Genomic DNA, 10,142 nt, shown 5'->3' with positions numbered 1-10,142 from the left:
TGGCAAAAGAAATTACAAGGCAGTGGAATGTTGAGGCAGTGGCATGGCTATTGTTGGGAGCTTTTAGTTACATTTATGTTGAGATTCAAGAGGAAAGATCCCAGCAGGATGATTTAAAATGTGAGTTTGGCCAGAAAGGAAGCACCAATAAAAATGTGGCCTGCAAAGGTAGAGCAGAGAAGATTTCCATTACCAAAAAGGAACACCAAAATAAAAAAGATGGCCTGAGAGTATCACAGTAAGCAGCAAGTCTCCACCTTTTGCAACCTCAAAACTGCAAAAGTGAAAGACTTTGCTTTGAGGAAAAAGTCACAGAGTGCCATTGTCTAGAAAGGCGGCAGTAGCCACATCTGGATGGCAGCATACAGAATTTGTTCCTTTGACTCAGGGTCAGAGTTAACAGAAATCCAGGAACTCAACCCCTAAAACTAATTGAGAAGAAATCCTGGCTACTGCTCCATCTGGCAGCAGACCTTGACATCATCCACATGGTGTTGGTTTAAGTGCTTGCAGCGTGCAAGAGTTCTGAGGTTAATAAGGATTCCAACAAGATTTCAGAAGGCCTGGGAGGCCAGGCAGTGTGCCCCTGAGAGGGCAATGTGTAAAGCAGAGTGTGAGAAGCCTAATCTGCAGGGGAAACCTCAGAAGTTTGGAAAAGCCATGAAACATGGATCATCTAAGGAAAGCTGCAAAAAAAGAACAAAGCAGGCCTAAGAGGGAAGCCATGGGAGCTACAACCTGCAGCACTGTCATAGAAGTTGAACCACATTTGCCACAGATTGCTTCAGGTACTGCTCATGGAACTATAGGACTTAATGTTTGCCCTTCTGGACTTTGGACTTGCGTTTGTCCCAAAGCTTGATATCCTGCTCTGTGTACCACTTAGAATGGTAATGTTTATTTTGTGTCATTGAATGTTGGAAATATTTCTACAGGGGCTCACAGCTAGGAGTTCGCCTTAAATCTTGACAGAGACATGAGATTTGGACTTTTCAGGAATGCTGAAACTGTTAGGACTTCAGCGACCCTTAAGATGAACTAAAATGCCTTTTGCTTAAATGGATGTGCATGAACGTTTGGAGGGCCAGAGGAGGAATGTCATGGCTTGTGTCTAGATGTCCCCACAAAGCCTCACATAGTCATGGGGCAGCTTTTAGAGTTTATGATTAATTCATGATCCATGAATGCTATTCCCACCCTTGGGTGGGTAATCTGCATTACAAGGTGAAGAGGGGAAAGAAGCTTGCTAGAAGCCACCATTCTTACCTCTTCCTTTTCTCTTTGCTGTTTTCCACAGCCATGAACTGTTGCCCTCTGCCATGTTTTGCTCTGCCTTGGAGCCAGCTGACTATAGACTAAAACCTCCACTAACTGTGAGCTAAATAAACCTTTCCTTCCTTATTTCTGGATGTCAGGTATTTGTCCCAGCAATGAGAGAAAGTAACCAAGACAACAAGCAAATTATTTTGACTTAGCAGAAGGATAGTGACAGTCAATAACCTTTGAGAAATTAACCCCAAGTTTGGATTGAGCTAATTAATATTACCAAATAAAATCTAAAAACAATTTTGGGTTGATCTGAACAGTTTGGGGCACAGTGTGTCTCTGTTAGATGAGGTAACCCAAATATGAAAAAGGTGCTATAATGTGACTCGGCCCGCGAGTCGAGACATGGGTAATGACCTGGAGGAGGAACGGGGATGAAAAAGACAGGGCAAGAGACAGGAGAGACGGAGACAAGACAGGCTTTCTGATCAAGTCTCATTTATTGAGGAAGTGAACAGGGTCTAAATAGCTGTATAGTGGAAGCAGTTGGGTGGGACTAGTTGTGGATTGGTAGTGGAGGTCCAGGACCACAGGAAGATGTTGAGGCAAGCGGGGATTGGTGCTGCAGCACTTCTTGCCCAAATAAGGGAAAATATAACAGGAGCGTTCTATCGCCCCCTACAATAATGTGCACCTTTTTAAGGGTTACCATTAGGCCTGCGTTGTGAAAGGCATCATCTAATTGCATAAATATTTGATGTAAGGTAGATGAAGATTCCTGTCCAGAAGAATGTTATTTGTGATACCTTTATTTGAAGCTTTGTTAAAATACACTGCCTCTCAGGAAGTACTTTGAGGAGGGAGAGGCAGAGAGGACGTGAGAAGGAAGTTCACTAGTCCGTTCCTTTAGCACACACATTCATCAGAACCATTTTTTGCATTCACTAGATGATGTATTTCAAGCTGAAGTTTCTGTCAGCAGACAGGCATTTGTCTTGGCCTCTCCTACACAGGTCTTGATGATGGGGGCATTTGGGGTTTGTGTGTTGATGTCTTACAGGACAGGAATATCTAGTTCTTTACAACTTTGACAGGTGATATCCTCCATTCAGTAAGGGTTGTAAGCTTTACAACAAGTTCTGCAAAACTGTTTGAAGTAGCTCTTGTTTGTGCCCTGTACACGCCCCACACATCCACTCTCTCAGTGGATGTTATAGTCCTTGAAGTGGCAATAGCCGTATTTCTGCTGGAAACAGGGGCACTCTGTCCAGTGGTGACCTCTCCTGCACTGCAGCGCCTGGGGTTCCTGGGTCCTGGATGGCAGCACTTGCTGCCCAAGCATGCACTGCACAGAGGTGTTGTGCCTTGGGTTCACCTTCATGCCCACATCATGGCAGCTGGGCCTGTGTGGGAATAGACTGAAGCCTTGGCTCACATGCGACTTGAACCCCGCCAGTGTGAGCCGGCAGCTGTCTAAGCACGGGGTGGCAGGCAACTGCTAGTGGCCCAGTGAGGCCACCCCTGAGGCTGAGGAGGAGGAGGCAGGGGGGTGCCCCCTCCAACAGAACGAGCAGCCATCAGCACCCTTAGTGTCCAACGGGTAGGGGAAGAGATAGGAGTAGGAGGTGAATGCTGGGTAAATGAAGGCACCCAGCACCTGGTACGCCACAGCACCCGTCTGTCCGGCCCCCATATTTTGATGGGGCCCAGGCAAGCCCCAATGGGAGTTTCCCAGAAAGGGCTGACCTTTCCTGTAAGTTCTAGTTCTACACTCATTCTTCCCATGATACGGACATTGACACTTAGTATAAGGACTGCAAGGTTTAGTTGAAGAGAATGATGAAGACTTGCTGCATTTATTCCTGCAGCACAGCAGTATCAGGCAAAATGTCCCTTGTCCCCACAATGAAAACAAACAACCTTACCTTTTCCTTTTTTCTTAGACTGTGGATGAATAAACTGAGTAACAGTGGCTGCCAAGTCAGTCCTATGTACATATGAGGGGCCAATATCTGCACAAATCTGAATCACTTCAGATAGTTTAGCCATTTTTTTTTGAGCCCTTAAAGCCTCTTTGCTCTACCTATTTGAATCTTCAAAGGCCAATTGTTGAACTTTTAATTTGATGACTTCTGTGTTACTGATAATCCTCTCACTAGCTTGCAATAGACATGCAGCAATATCTTGAAAATATTCATCAGGATCCTGACAAATGGAAGCCAAATTAAGGGATTCCCCACCCTTTGAAGGAAGTTCCTTCCAGGCCCTTGTGGCAGCTATTTTAGTTTGCTGATATGCTTGCAATGCAAAGGTTAGTTGATTATGCTAGCAAAAGCACCCACCCCACTTAGCATATCTTTTGTAATGGCTAAGTTGTGAACAGCATTCCAAACTGCCTGGTCCATGCAATATTCAAAGAAATTCCCTTTCCACAACAAATAATCTCCTGGATTCATGCACACTTTAGCTATACCTTTCCAATCATTTGGGGCCACAATCTGTTGTCCTAGAAATTCTACTAAACTCAAACTAAAGGCAGTAGGGCCATAAGTAGCAACATTTTGTTTCAATTTGTTTAAGATTTTAAAAGGGACAGCTTCATGAAGACATAAGTTGTCCAGGATTATTAAGGACTTGAATTTCAGAAACAGGGTAGATAGGTTGAAAACCTTCCATTGACTCCTCTGCTCATCTCATTCTATTGGTGCCAACAGCAAAGGAGATAAAGAAAATGGCTCTACTTCCTTAGAGGTAGAAGTTCCAATCTGTGACTCAGCAAAATTTCTCTAAGCTTCCATGGCCAGGATTGCGGCCTGTGCTTCGTAAAAAACTGTCAAATGTTGAGAAAGGAATTTTGGGAGAAAGCCTTCTCTGGTGGGGAAGGATCCTTTATGTCCCCCATCACTCCTTCCCTATTTGATGGAACAAGGGTATAGGGCTTAAGCTCTATCATTTTGAGCACCATTGCTCCCTGTTCCTTGTCCTTCTCAGGCTGGAGACTTGACTTTAAAGGAGAATTGCAAGCTAAACTCTTGGTGTTTGAAAAACCCCTTCTTACCATAATCGAGAAAACAAAAGTAAATACAGGGATCAAGCATGCCATAACCACTTCAACATACATATATCTCTATGATTTTTGAGACTCTACTTATCCCATTTTTTAACTCAATATAATTTTTTTTTTCTTTTTTGGCTTCTCTCAAACCTGTTTCTCTCTTTAAGATTATTTTTCCCTCTGGCCCTAATGAGCCTGTTTCCCCAAATTTTACCCCTAATGTGCCAGTACCAATTCATACCTGTGCTGAATACTGGCTCTAATCAATTCACCCCCCCCCCTTATGCATGCTCTTTGGAAGTGCTCCTGCTGCCCCAGCTTATCTCTTACTGGGTGCCCTGCTTGGGTGTCAAGTGTAGGAATCCGTTGGTCTCTCAGTGTGATCCATTGTACCTGGGGAAAAATGGTGGCAGGAATGAGGAAAAGATAGACAAGAAGACAGGAGCTGGGTCAGGTGGTGGCACATTGGCCTGATTGGTGAACTGACCCCCTCAGCAACATTATGCATGTTTATTTATACCTTAGCAAAGTTAGTAATACATGACACAAGGTTGCCTAGTGATGAATAGCTGACATTAACTAGTCAAGATGCTTATCACAGGACTGAGATAGCTTGACTGCTTCAGGCACTGAGGCCTGCCTAGTCCCGCTTTCACACATTTGTCCAATTTTCCTGCTTCCATGGCTCCCAACAATAATTATTCAGTGAATATGCACTGTATTACAGAGGAAATGAAAGACATAGATGCTATTGCCACCCATGCCCCTGGAGTGAGTTGGCAGGCACTATATGGCCTCTCCTGAGCTTGTGATGCTGGTGGCAGTTCTTTCTCCCAGCCCATGGTTAAGGTGGTTGGGGCCAGAACCAAGTGCTTGGAACTGTACCTTCCTGACTCTGGCTTCCTCAAGGCTGCAGAGGGAGCCTCTTTGGTTTTGGCTGGTTCTTAGTTGATATGCTGAAGTTGATCATGGAGACACAGGATATACCCAGGTCTTCTCTGTAATCAGCCTGCTTATTAACTTCAATTAGCCAAATGTCTCCTCTTGTCTGGGCCCTAAGACAAGAAACCAGGTATGAGAAGTAGTACATGACTACAATACCAGTTCAAGCTCAAGTTTACATGATTCTCCAAACAAAGAACCATAGGATATTATAAAAGATACAAGTGAATAACCAAGTGCAAAGAGACAAGGTATCCAGGATCATTTCCTCTTGGGTAACCACTGGCCAGGAGCTTCATGTGTTCAGGAATCCAGCAAACTATGTATTCAGTTTCCTTTTGTGCTTTGGTGGTGTTTATGGAGACTTCATTAAATAGTCAAGGATAATACATCATTGGCCATTAATGAGCAAGTTAAGCTTCAGCTAGTTTTTCCTTTTGGGGGCTTGGGTAATAAAGTTTTAACCATATCTTCGTTTTTCAAGTGATCAGACCAGCCATCAGTCACTGCATTAGCATGTGAAAGGTCTCGTTTCTTTTCACCTTGAAGATTCCAACTATGTTTGAAGCCGTATGTCAGGCAATGAGGACAAAGACCAAATACATATTTCACAAGATCACAGAATGATTTTAGATTCCTCCTCCAAAGGCTCACAACAGTTAAAATCTACTTAGTCCAAAACATTCCTTCCTCTGATCTCTCGGGAAGATGATTTCTACAATGGACTTAACAGAAAATTTCCAGCCCAGCTCTACTTCTGGAATTATTTGCACCCACCAGTGATGCTTTTTAAGGTGCTCCCAGCAGAGAAGAAAAGCCTGTATTTCAATAGTTGAGTGGGAAGCATAATCATGTATGATATTTAAGGAGTTTTCAAGAAATGTTGCACTGGGAGACTCAAATTAAATCACAAAAAAAATGGCTTTTTGGTTATAAAACAGTCAATGTGGGTTTACAATACATATTACACTCTAATCTTTTCACTAAAAATGGTTTTTCTTTTTCAAGTTATTTAGCAGATTTGTGCAATTTGGGAGAATCGGAGGCTGACTGCTGCTTCCTGTCTTTTGCACACTGTACTAAAGCAGTGAAATTCTCCCTGCAGTCCATTATTTTTTGTGAATTTTGCTTTTGAAACTGAAAACAGTTTTGGAGACAATACCATCTCAGAAAAATATCACAGAGGTAAAGTCCTTTTCCGTAATTTGAGCCACACTATAGCGACAAGCTGAGGGCAGGGTCTTCCTCTGAAGAAATAACAGAAAATTCCACAATATAGAAAGCAGGAAGCAGACAGAGTCCACAGATTACAAAATGAGTACGCCAAGCATGATTCTTTCAGGGATATGCAAAAGAAGCTAAGGCAGAACTATTGAATAACTTGGGTCAGTTGCATCACACTTTATCACATTATATTTTCTACTTATTTAAAAAGTTATTCCAGAAGGAATTAGTAGTCCCCAAGAAGCTATAAATTAGATAATGAGAAATTGCCTACAATTTGCTAAAAACAGATCATCTCTTTGCAGTCAGTGTCAACATTAAATTTATGAACTGCTGAAATGAAAACCAGATCCTACGAACACAGGGAAGAGCCATTTAAAGGGACAGTTTTACACTATTTTACATTCATAGTTGATTAGATTTAGGAGACAAGTGGAAGAGATAGTACAATCTTTAGCATGTGCCGTGCCAGCCCCGCCCTGGGGCAAGCTGAGCCAGAGCCAGAGTCGGGCCTGGTGGTGCACATCTGTCCTCGCAACACTAGGGAGGCTGAAAACAGGAGGATCGCTATCAGTGTGATCTGCATAATGAGACCCTGTACCAACCAAATACATAAGAAAAAAAGAATTAAGTCTTTGCTATTATCTATAAACATCAATTTAAAAAATATTTATCAACAGAGAAATACAACACAAAATACTGTTATCTATCTATCTATCTATCTATATATGATTTTAAAAAGAATTATCCTGAGTTGGGGGCACACACTTATAATCCCAGCATTTGGGAGGCTGAGGCAGGAGGATCACTGAAAGTTCAAGGCCAGTGTGATTTGCATAGGGAGGTCAAGCCAGCCTGAAGTACACAGCAAGACCCTGACTCAAAACACACCCCCCAAAATATTCTAAGTATAGCACGAAGTGAATATAAATAAATAGAAAAACCCCTAGAATGTACAAGAAACAGCGAGGAGGAAGAATTTCGTGAGGATAGGGTGATTGGAGCATGACCTTGCCCTGCTCAGGTATGTATAGTGTAAAAAAAGAAAACCCTCACATTTGGACATGTAGGAGTCACTAAAGGGTCCAGGTGGTACACAGTTTACCTAATGACTAAATTCCATAGATTGATAAATTGCCATACAATTAAGGATTCAATAAAAACATGTCAAATCTCACGATAGCAATGACATCTGCTGAGTGTAGCTGCGCGTGGCAGCTGTTTGCTTCCTTCCTTCTTGTCTACATCAAAGCGATGCTGAAACAAGGAGCACCAACAACAGCAGCCAAGCAGTAAGTCACTCTTCTGAGGGTGACAGAGCAGAAAGACACAAGTGATACATGAGTCTTTGAAACTGCTAAGGAGCTATTTTCTCCAGATGTCTTGTTCCATGAGATTGTTAAGTATCTTTGCAATGCACTTTTGAAACCACTGTTACCCATAGCATTTATCTTTTCAGCAGAAAGCATTCTGCACTCATGTGGGCCTTAAAGGGAGAACTCGTATTTCTCAGGGTCTTCCAAAATAGGCCAGGTACGATCTGAAAGCTCCTTCCCCACAGAACCCACACACACACAAGACAAACATAGCAAGCCAACTGCCTGTTGACATCTGCAATTCTTCATTTAACAAAGGAACTCTTATCTAAAACATGTGGTATTGACACCTGCCCACTTAATTAGGGCCTAATTCTAGTAACATCTTTGGGTCTGTTGCAAGATAAATTTCCCCTTTGGGGAATAACATTGGTGTACAGTCTTGGATGTACCTTAGCATATCTACTTTCTAATTATTTGCTTCTTGGTTCAGACATAGTGGAGTTTTTGCCCTCAAAGTTGTCACACTCACTGGTACCCTGCATTGTATATAAGCAACCACTTCTGGAATTTTTCCTGCTGAAGCATCATTCCTCTGGACTCTTCCCTCTCTGAACCATCTATAGCAGTTATCAATGTATTGTCCCTCAGGTCCAAATTCACCTTCATTTTACTTTGCTGTCCAAGAGCTGCACTGTATGAATGTTTTCCCTTTGTCAGAAGGTACAATATGGGGCTTTCTTAGCAGAGGCATCAGAGAGACATTGTTCTGTCTAGATGTGGTCCCAAACGTTCATGCAGTCATAGGTGGGGTTGATAAAATCTCACCAGATCATGAGTCTCATAGAGCTAACTGAGAGGTTGGAAGGTAAGGTCTGAGCAGAAAGAGGCGGTCACCGGAGATGTGACCAGGAAGATGATCGCCCACCGAACTTGTCCCTTCCCTCTGCTTCCCAGCCACAGAGATGTGAGCAGCTGTCCCACACCTTGGCTCCTCTGTCACACTGTTTGTGTTTAAGCCTGCTGAACACAGGCTGAAGCCTCTAAAAACCATGAGCCAAATAAGCCTGTCTTCCTGTAACTGGTGGGGATCAGATACTGTGTCCCAGCAAGGAAAGAAGGGTGTAGGCAGAAGTGATGTGCAGCAGGATGAAAGGGATTCTCCTGCCCGCTGTGTGCAGTTTTGCTTTGCAGCTCTGGACAGCAAATAGCCAAGTTCATTAGCTTGTGCTGTTAGAAAAAGGAATGAACAATCCTATTTCCAGTTCATGCGTTTGTTGGTATCAGTGATGAATAACTCATTGAATGGATGTCTGCAAGTGACCTAGAGTAAATGCTGTGAATCTCTGTAGTCCCATTTTTAAAAACTTTTTCTTATAGGAATTTTCTATAGTAAACTTACACCGAAGTAGAAAAAGAGACACAAACGAAGGAGAGAAAATTAAAAATAATCGTCTATATACTCCCAATCTCTGAATTCCCAAACTTTGACAACTACCAGCCTCATTTGATCCTGGGTTTAATCAATTTTACCTGAGCAATAGAGCTTGTAACCCTATTGGTTGACTATAGTTTTGTCCCACCTTATGCCCACCTAAGAGAGTTCCCATGTTTGTCACCTTAGACTTGCATCACCACATGGTTTGACTCTATAAAAATCCCTAGAAATGGCAGATTCCCGGGCAGCCCCCTAAAGTTCCCCTTCTGTCCTTCTCTCAGACAGAAGCTTTCTTTCCCCCCAATAAATACATTCTGCTTTCGAACTCCCTTTGCTCCTAAAACTCATTCTTCGGTTTTAGAGAACACCGACTCATCCCAGGTACCTTTCAGGTTAGGAGTTTCATTTCCCCGTATCGCTCTCAAGCTCTGAATTCCCAAACTCTGACAACTACCAGCCTGCAGGCAATGCTCCATCCCGAGTTCTCCCCCTTTTCACCCTATCTTCTTCTTTATTTAGGAGGACAGTCCAGATAGTGGACTAAGAAAGACTGACGCTCTAATTTACAGTCACCCTGTCATGGCTCCAGTTCAACAAGTTCACAATTACTAAAGCAGACATTCACAAGATATTTGCAAGCAGGAGACAGTCAATGGCCAAATGCTGCAATGAGAAATGTGACTTGATATCTTAGTACAAAGAGATGAATGATTTGTTGATAGGATGGGATGCTGGGAGCATTCATCGTTTCAAAGGAACCAAACTCAGCAGATTTATGGGGCTGGGAGCGCACAATATGTGAAAAAAAACACTGTAGGAAAGTCCTTGCACAGGAAGAGGCTCAGAGTTCAAAGCTGAGTGTAAACCAGGCAGTGTGACGATTTCTCCATCCATACCTGTT

This window comes from Octodon degus, unplaced genomic scaffold, assembly GCF_000260255.1.
Source record: "Octodon degus isolate 3935 unplaced genomic scaffold, OctDeg1.0 scaffold00179, whole genome shotgun sequence".
Taxonomy (NCBI): domain Eukaryota; kingdom Metazoa; phylum Chordata; class Mammalia; order Rodentia; family Octodontidae; genus Octodon; species Octodon degus.
This window is presented reverse-complemented; position numbering follows the sequence as displayed.